The sequence below is a fragment of the Prinia subflava genome, chromosome Z, assembly GCF_021018805.1.
Source record: "Prinia subflava isolate CZ2003 ecotype Zambia chromosome Z, Cam_Psub_1.2, whole genome shotgun sequence".
NCBI lineage: Eukaryota > Metazoa > Chordata > Aves > Passeriformes > Cisticolidae > Prinia > Prinia subflava.
The window spans coordinates 17,915,366-17,925,298 of NC_086283.1; positions in this window are offsets into that span (position 1 = coordinate 17,915,366).

Sequence of the window (9,933 nt, forward strand, 5' to 3'; positions counted from 1 at the left end):
TACTTCATTAAACCCAGCACACAGCACTTGATAATGCACAAATATGGATTTATTTGACACAGGAAGATAGATGCATCATTATAAAAGAGGTGCACTGGAGTGCACTGGTGATCAAACTAAGCCCAACCTGTTGAAAATTGTATTTCCACTTTATTAGCTCCAATCATTCATCAACTTGCAGAGAAATTCTTGCTCAAACAACATCTTTCTCAAAGGGTTCGTTGGGGAACAGAACACATAGCTTGTTTTAAAAACTGATATATTTTGTTTTAATAAAATGTTTGGCTTTGAGTACACAGACTGATATACTCTGTCAAAATGTGTTAGATCCCCAGATAACTGCATAACACCAGAGTATTATCTGACACGTTTTTGAAGTCTATTTTTACTTATTTTTATCTATTATTTTATTTATGTTTGGCGGTAGGCTTTATTTTTTATTTATTCACGTTTGCTACTTTCAAAGTTTAGTCCTGGCATTTCATCTGTAGATTCTGTGTACTCTTGGCATGCTCAGAGGGAGACTGCTGGGACTAGGATGAGCACAGTTTGTCCTATCTGCTGCATCCCAAAGGATATGGGTCTAAAATGGAATTAGGCTGAGACAGGGCCATGTTCAGCTTTGTGCTCAATGACTTCCAAAGCAGGGGAATTCTTCACTTTCCAGGAATGTGTTTACACTGCAGACATGAAGAACTAATTCCCAATTCTTCTAGATCTGACTCAAACTCTCATTTACTTTGCCTGCTATAAATCCTGGCCCTGCCTACATCATTTTGCGATATAAGGTGTCATTATCCTACATAAAATAAATGTGAGTGAATACCTCAAGGGTGAATGAGCCTATATCAAAACAAGGAAGTGAAACTATATGTAAATTATTTGTGTCCAAAGTTCTACGGAATAAAAAGGACAGAATTTTAAAATTCCAGTAAATAACTGAATAGTTAGCACTCTTTATAACCTCTCTGCTCCGCTGAATGTTTTGAGTTTGAGACTCAAACATTAGGGAACTCAGATTGAATTTCCCAAGGCAAAAATACAGGTCTACTTTATAAATAATTTCCTGAATCCACAGGAACACCTCTACAGAGCTTACAGGCAATAAACAGTCTCTCGGAAATCTGAAATATCTGTCCTTTTTACCACAGGGTTTTTTTTCCTCTACTCTGTTTTTGCAGACAAACTCTGAGTATGACCATCTCCTGAGTATTTGCTTACCCCTCCTTACAGCACTTACAGCTTTTTTAGCAGGGAGAATCATATACCAGCAGCAAAATACCTCTCCAAGTCCAGCAGGTAAAATTTGGTATCATTTGGAAGGATCCATCTGGATCAATTTAAACAGCCATAAATGGCCAGATCCTGAAGGCTGAGACTATTATATGAAATCCAAGGCAAACATAAAAAACTCAGAGGGGACTCAGAGTGTTCAGGTATGCCATAGTGAGATACACAGTTTAACCCAAACAGTATCACTTGTAAACTTTTATATCATTCTCTGTAAGGTTATTCCAATAATTCGCATGGAGAAATCCCTGTTTTTAATGTGTAGATGAAGAGAAGAATTGAAGAAAAGTTTCCCTTCTATTTCATTCTCATGCCCATCTGATTCTTCACATCCAGAATCCATCTTCAATTCCTCCAAACCCCTTTGTCACAGGTGAACAATGCTATATTTCTGCTGTGTGTTACTGGAATAGCTCATCTTCCCTGTTAATGGCTGCAGAGCTGAACAGGCCTAAATTAAGTTTCTGTGTGTTGTAAAGGTCCCTGGATTGCATATCAGCTGCACCTCTGCTCCTTCCCAAGGCATGGCACAGGCTCCAGGTGCACAATGCACCACGGAAGGAATGCCTGCACAAAATACTTCAGGTGTTTGTACTAACATTCACTATAGGAGATGTACTATAGGAGTTTAGTGTGAAATTCATCTGAATTCAGAAAAATCAGCTTTTCAAAGAGAAGAACTGTCTGCCTTTCAGTGTATGCAAAGTAGAGAACAGATGCACAAACCCATTCCCTCAGTGGGTTCTTTTAATGCTATCAAAAATTCCTTCCAGGAATTCAATTTTCTAAAGGGCAGTAAAAGCACAGAGAGGCCTAGAACCCGAGAGAGCACCAAAAGATGGTGAAGTCTCTGAACACACTGAAAATTTAATGGATTCCAATAAAGAGGGGGAAAGAAGCTGGGATATTATTTTGCCGTGCCCTTTGTTTTCTCCCCTCATTTTTCCATTCTGCTCTGCAGTCTCAAGCAGGAGTGTGGATATTCCTAATTAGAGCTGGAAGCCTTCGTAAGGGAGGAAGAGCTGAGCCAAGTGATGCCACAGAGCTTCAAATCTGAAAGGCTAAACACCCCCGTAAAGTCATAGCTGGAGATGTGTGCTCTGGCTCTGCTGAGGGATGGCAGCTCACGGGCTGTGAGTGAGGAGCAGCCACAGAGCAGTGACAAGAAGCTCAAGTTAACAAGACCTGCTGGGAGGAATTTGCTGCAAACAAAAAGGCAGACGGGTCTTTCTTTCTGGTTCCAGTATGTTCCGGGTTGACTTTATGAGGTTTCCCCCCCAAAAAAAGGCACAGGAATCTTGGTGGGCTGTGTAAGGAAATCATGAAGAAGCTAAATAGCAGCAGAAGGGCTGATGCCTCCAAGGACATAATCCCAAATCCCACAAGACTGACAAACAAGCAGTAGGAATCAGAGGAAGACATTGCAATGTCAGGATGCTAAACAGAATGGATTACAGAGCCCATCATCTTTGATAAATAGCCCCCTTTGAAATAAAGCTCTAATACCTCATTGGATATTGCACTGGTTGCTTCTCAGCTGAACAAACAGGTCAAACATGTCCAGACAAACACCTGTTCTGCAGCATTAAAGAGAGGGCTGTGACTCTGTCTCTGTTCTCTGTCAGTTTGGGTTTGGATCCTCTTTGGCTCCTACTGTGCTTGTGGGGATTGAAGCAGGGCAGAGCTGGAAGGGCCATGGAGCTACCCCTCAGGAATGTGTGAGTGCCTCCTTCCAAAGTGGATTATTGGCAGCAGGCATTCCTGATGGGAATTTACACCCTGAGCAAGGAGCACAGTCCTGAGATCACTAATTAGCCAAATACATTCACTCATTAAATAATCCAAACCCAGAGAAGAGTTCACCACTGTTCTGAGTCAGGACTTGCAATCTATTTATCCTGCCAAAATGACACATTTCTAAAGCTCTCACACCTAACTGAACTCTGCTGTTTTTTCAAGGGGTTTCTATGATAATCCAGCTGCAGCAAGTAAGATTTATAAAAGCACACAATGTTTTATGTCACACCTTTCATCCTGAGATATTTTAAAATCTTAAATTAAATTATAATTTGGACAAAAATAATTTATTACAGCTCTGTAGCACAACTTTACTCTATGGTGAGATGAACTAATAATTATTTCAACGACCACAGCACACCAGGTTTGCAGAAAAAAAAAAGAAAAAAAAAAGAAAAAAAAAGAGAAAAAGAAAGAAAAAAAAGAAAGATAAAAAAAGAAAAAAAATAAAAAAAATCCTGAAGTGACTGTTAACCTAAATGCAGATTAATATCAACAGCAAATCTCTCGGATATTTCTTTCAGGACTGATTAAGGTATTCTGAAATAATTTCTCACAAGCTGCTAAATGCCAGTTAGCAGGGGGCCTTTTGCTTGTTTGTCTTCTATATGAAGAAAGACTTTTGCCTACCTGAGCTAGACCCAGAACTGTCAGCTGCTCCCCAGTTCCTGCACTGAGGCATCCAGATCCTGAGAAGTATTTGAAATTAATATTTGAAACCATCTGGTCAAGAAAAATACAGAGAAGCTTGAAAAATACACAACTGGCAGGAGACAGAGGGATAATTATTTCAGTTTGAGCATCCACACAGAAGCAATGCTAAGGCAGGACCAGGGGAACCAAGAATTTAATTTCTCTGCTCCAAACTTTCTGCCACTCTGGAAGAGTAACTGCGACTGCTGCCGTCTGAAAATGCTTTCAGCAAAAGCCTTAACGTTCCAAATGGGCCCGCAAATCTCATTCCTGCATGGTTTTAAAGTTGTTTAGTTCTGAATCAGCAGTCTAAAAGTGTGTTTAAACACTGCAGGTAACCATTTCCCATGGAACAAATAGGGAGGAAATCAGGTTATGGCGAGGGCACCCAGCAGGACTCTCCTACTGTCTGCTCAGTGTCAATGTAAACTGATTTCTTTAAGAAAGACACTCAGGGAGAAGGGAACAGATTGTGGGAAACATGTTCTGCATGCAAGAAAGAGCCAGGAGATGGAATGCTGGATACTATGAGATAATTATGCACGGGGAAGAAAAGAAGAATCAGACAGGGTAGCAGCAGAATAATAATATTTCAGGAGATGGGAGCTGTACAAACCGGGCTGACTTGCAGCAGCACAAGGCAGATAATAGATGAGCATCCTCTCTCACTCTCTGCTCACTTACTAATTCATGGAAAATAACTGCCACACTGCAAGTTTCTGATGGTTTATCATTGTTCAGGCCACTAAAACTACTGGTTTTGCCAACCACTGAGTTATGAACTAAACAAGAAACATGCTACAGAGAACTGTAAATGTTTATGCATTAAATTAAAAAAAAATACTTTCACACATACTAAAAAAATGGATGATGACAGCTGGAAAACTGAGCAAAGGTTGCTGTAATAAGCGCAAAAAAAACCTACCTAGAAAGATGCTAAGCAGGCACAAATCTGAGCTGTGGCCATCCCAAAACCTCTCTGTGACCTTCACTCTAAGGGGGCTGTAAAGAACAAAATCTCCCTTGAAACAACCTCATAACACATCACTTCACACCCTACAAAAATCTGAGAGGACTCAGATGAGATTGGGATGGAAATGGGGTTCATTGACACAAAGATACCACACATCAAGACATTTAGACAGATTTCCACTAGTTCTAACAAGGGTCTAGCAGAACATAACACATGTAGTCTGTCAAAAGAATAAATTACTGTAGTGATTAATGTAAGATAATGATACTTTAGGTAAGAATTTTTGTTATTTTGTGGTTTTGTAATACAGAGTCACTAAAGGGGCTACAAAAGTGAATGCACAGCCAACAGAAATGGCCTGTCAGAAAATAAATTTGATTCTTTATTTTCAAATCCACTTGATTATTGGGAATTCGGAATTTCAACTCTTTGTTAATTTCTTTTTTAGTAGAGAGAATGTAATTAGAGAAGAGAGGCTGAAAATATCTGTTGGGAAAATGGATCAGGGAAACAAAAGGTAGTGGCAAACAAAAAAGTGTGTATATATATATATATATATATATATATATATATATATATATATATGCACCTGGACCAGGTAAAAACTTTTCCTTTCCTGCATATGCACAAGAAAAAAGAAGAAAAAAATCTTTTAAACTGACTCATTCTTGAAACAAACATAAGGCTTCCATGAGCAGTAACAGTCTAGTCAAAGGAGTTCTTGAACCTTAAAACATATCTTCCTGTTTTAAATAATCAGTAAGCCTATGGCAAGGTCTGATCTTTTTGTCTTCTGAATTTGCTGCTTCCATTCTAACACCTTTATAAACAGAGTAACAGCACAAAGCCAAGCAGTGGTGCCAGTACTATCTATTCTACACTAACATGTAGCCTATCAAGAAAATAACCCCCAAATGTAGAATATGACAGATAATCAGCCATGATTTTGGTTTAAGCTTTTGCTTCAGGAAAAAGGCAAAGGAACATGGCAAAAGCCATCACTAGACAAGACTGAGATTCTTCCCCCCAGTTCACAAATTCTAGTTATCTAAGGAGCATGAAGGAAAGATAAAATCAAGAGAAAACACCGTGGATGGCCAGCAAGGAATGGCAGCTGCCCAAATCCCATCTTACCTGCAGGTACCCATCATATCACCCAAATAAATTTGGGTGCTGTGAGTATGGAATGTGAGAGGGAAGGGGTGACTACAGCAGGAGCAGGGAGCCTTCACAAACACAAACCACAGAGCATAAGTCACAGACTTCAAGACTGGAAAGGTCTCAAGGACTAATGAAGTGGGAGTAAACAGGAACTCTGCATTGCTGAAAAAGTAGTCATCAAAATTAGGGAGCAAATGAAACACTCTGGAATGGTTGGCAATTACCATGGCTTACAAATGAGAAGTGATACTCAATCACAGAAAGCAGCAGCCGAAGCCCAGATATTGTAATTGCAGGAAAAGATAATCATGTGTATAATAAAGTAACAAAGAAAATTGTGGTAACCAGGAGATCAGAAAGGATTCTGCAAGGGATAATACAAAAGAGAGAGTAATACAGAATAATTTCAGAGACCAAAATAAGGAAGCTGGAGAGAAAGAATGGTGAGGGAGTAGGAGGGATTTTATAACATGCTGGATAAAGTGGGGGGTGGGGTTTTTTTGGTGGGTTTTTTTTTGTTTGTTTGTTTTTGGTTTTGTTGTTGTTGTTTTGATTTTTTTTTTAGACCAAGCTAATTAGACACTGAATAGTCATCTAAAACAAAGGTTAAGCATCAGCTGTTACGACAGAAGAGAGCACTCAAGGTGAACCTATCGCAGATTTCAAAGCTGCAGTAAAAAATAAAAAGAAGATGATGGAAGACTGGCTTAAAATTTTAAGGACAGAAATAGCACATGAAGTGACAATTTCTCCTGTGGTTTTGTTATTGTTAGGAACAAGTGGTATGCATACAAATCATAAAGTATATTTTTGAAGCACTTTTAGAAAGAATGTATCACGGTGCAGTAGGTTACAGTTAATGGAAATATTCTAATTATTGAATATATGTGAAAATAACATCGATACAGAAGACTTATCTTGTAAAATGTACTTGGGTTGCTTTTCTGCTTGTTATGACATGATTCTTGGAAATGTGATTGCAAGCAAATATTCTTGTTTATGCAGACCAGGACCCACATGCCTCAGCTCCAAAGCAGAAGGGGAAATGGGTCCTACATGAAAAATAATTGCTCTGGGTAACACTTCATCCCATACATCATAATCCTTTAGTTTGCAATCACTACTCTTCCAAAACTGAAAAATTTGGATCTTTATGTAATCTTATGATAAGTCTGGGTGTGTTGAAAAGTCTTGGTGGAAACTCAGTCCTGTACAAACACCAGAGACAAAATCCAGTTTAAACATTTGTGTGATCCCCCCAAAACCTCACCCCAGTCTCTGCTCAGGCTTTGGGCAGTGTCACTTTGTAAAAGGTGTCTTTATCAACCTCTACAATCGCACCGCTCTGCTTTGGGCTCGTTCCTGATATCCACAGCAGGGCTACCTCACTGCTTCTTTTTATCTCTTTTGCTCAAATACAACAGCATTCAATGAATTTATACTGTATGTATTTATTAGAAACATCTGCACTTCTAAAACACTATAAAGACTTTCAAAGTATCCTATAAAAATAAGCAAAAGCATCATCAAGTTCATGGAGATTGTCTGTATGTTTTAAATTTTTTTTCACTATTTCTTCTAAGGAATCATTTCACTAAGTGTAAAAGAAATCTATGTAGAAATAATTCATGTTATCTGAACACATACTAGTCATTGAAATGCAACTTATCTTTATTTTGAGAGCCTAAATGGACTTCAGATGTTCTTTCTTTGATATGTTGTAAGGTAATACATTTCTGCTACAAGAATTATGTACTCCATACTTCTCACTATGCGTATATAGTTTTGTATATTTTTTCCCCTAGGAATATTTAACGAGATTTTTTGGTTTGTTTTCTTTTTGTGTTGTGTTTGGGTTTTTTGAAGTGGGAGTTATATTTTACAGTACCATAGCAAAATCCAGGCTAGATGCAGACTGGAACAGTGGCTGATCCAAACTCCTGTTCATAGGATGGTGAGCCATGGGATCAGCCCAGATCACCCAACACTTCACCCACTCATGTCATGAAAACCGCTCAAGATGGAGGCTCTCCAACCTCTCTGTGCAGGCTGTTTCTATGTTTGACTGTTCCAGGAGTAAAAAAAAAAAAAAAAAAAAAAAAGAAAAAGAAAGTAATTAATGTCAAAAAGATTTTGCTTCCACCCAGCAAGAGCTGCTCTGCCCACTGTCTCTCATCCTCCTACTGCGGCACTGACGGCACCCACAGGCACTGGCAGGATGCTTGTAGCCCCTCTGTGCCTTCCCTGCCTTCTCCAGCCTAAACATGCCCCCAGCTCTACCGAGTTCACCTGGGGCAATGAATTTTATTTGTCCTGGGCTTCTGCAGGGATGGGGGCCAAGCTGGGCACAGGTCCCTGGATGTGTCCGTCCCAGCAAGAGGTGGATGCTCCCTCTCCTCACCCTGACTGTGCTGCTGTCCCTGTGCCCAGGCTGCTGCCAGGCTGCGTTGCTGCCTCCAGCTCAGCTTGCTGCCAGCTGCTTTTTGGCAGAGCTGTTTTTCAGCAGAGCTGCCCCCCAGCCTGTATCACTGCCAGGGGCTCTTCCCTCCCTTTCCTCCTTCCCTCTGCGCTGCTCCTTGGTGGCCTTACAAGGTTCCTCCTGCCCATTCTCCCAGCCTGGTCTCTGAAGAGCAGCACCTCGGCCAATTCCCACACACTTGTGTCACTGAAAGCCTGACCAGAGGTTGGTATCATTAGCTACAGGAGACTGAACTGCCTGTTTGGTAGGACAAATAAAATTGCTATCTTAAATGGGTGATTCTACATGTGGAGTTTAATTGGAATGACTGATACCTAATTTCACCTGCACAAGTACAAAAAACATATGAGGATTGGGACTGTCAAGTACAGATCTATGCTAAAATGTTTCCCCTAAAATGAAGGGCAGACCCTGAGTCCAATAGCTAACTCTTCTGCTGAAAGCATTCCAATTGATTCCAGAGTATTGCAAATACATGGCACTGAAGAAACACTGAGGGGAAATCAGTCTCCTAATATCTGTAAGTGTGCAAAAACTTTCCAAATAGGGTAAAAGTATGTGAAAATATACAGCTAAGAATACAAAAGTTGATTATTTGCCTATATAAGCACTAGAAAACATGTTATGAGTGTAAACCACTAAGCAAACATATTTGAGGTGTGATACTCCAAGTGCAGTATTTCTGGAACAACAAATTTGGTGAAACCTGGAAAATGACTAGATACATAAAATATCAAGCTGCAGTGTAAGTTAAGTGACAGGTAAATTAAAGCACAACAGAACAAGGACACTGATTTGGTTCAAAATTCTATGTCTGCAGCAAGAATTACATAAATAAATTGGCAGACAGGAACAGACATTTCATACTGTAGATGACAGCAAAACCAGCAGAGAGTTATGAAATTGTGAGTTGTTACTACAATTCTTGGAGACATCTTCTGACCTTCCTCAAACTGTTTGTACTGGGGAAAGCTCAGATGCAAACACCAGAACACTGGCCACACAAAACTGAACAGTTTAGTTGTTTGTGGAACCTTTGGGGACTGCAGTCCGTGAGGACAAATAGTTAATTTCAAGCCTTGTGTCCCAGTTTGTGCCTCCAAGGGCTGTGCCTGTGATGTCTTGGGAAGACTGACTGGAAACAGAGAATAGATAGAGCTAGAGAATAATGTAGGTATTTATTGAAAGGCCTTTAGGGTACACCTTGGGCAGGACAGGGCCTGGCCAGGGCTACACCCAAGGTGGACCCAAAATGGTCACAAAATGGCTGACCAGTCACGAGGTCTCACACTTTTCTAAGTTTTGGTCCATTTGCATTTTGGGGTTTAATTACAGCTTCAGGTTGTGAGGTCCCACCCTTCTTGTTCCTCCCTTCAGCCCACCCTTGTTTGTGCTTTTAGGCCTGAAAGTTGTCCTTGGTCTCCAGCAGGAGAAGGATTTGTTTTGTCTGCCTGCTCTGTGAAGAGAGCTTACTAGCACTTAATATGAGGCTCAGGTCTACACCCCTGGCAGCACAGAATCTGAAAAACATGAAAGCTGA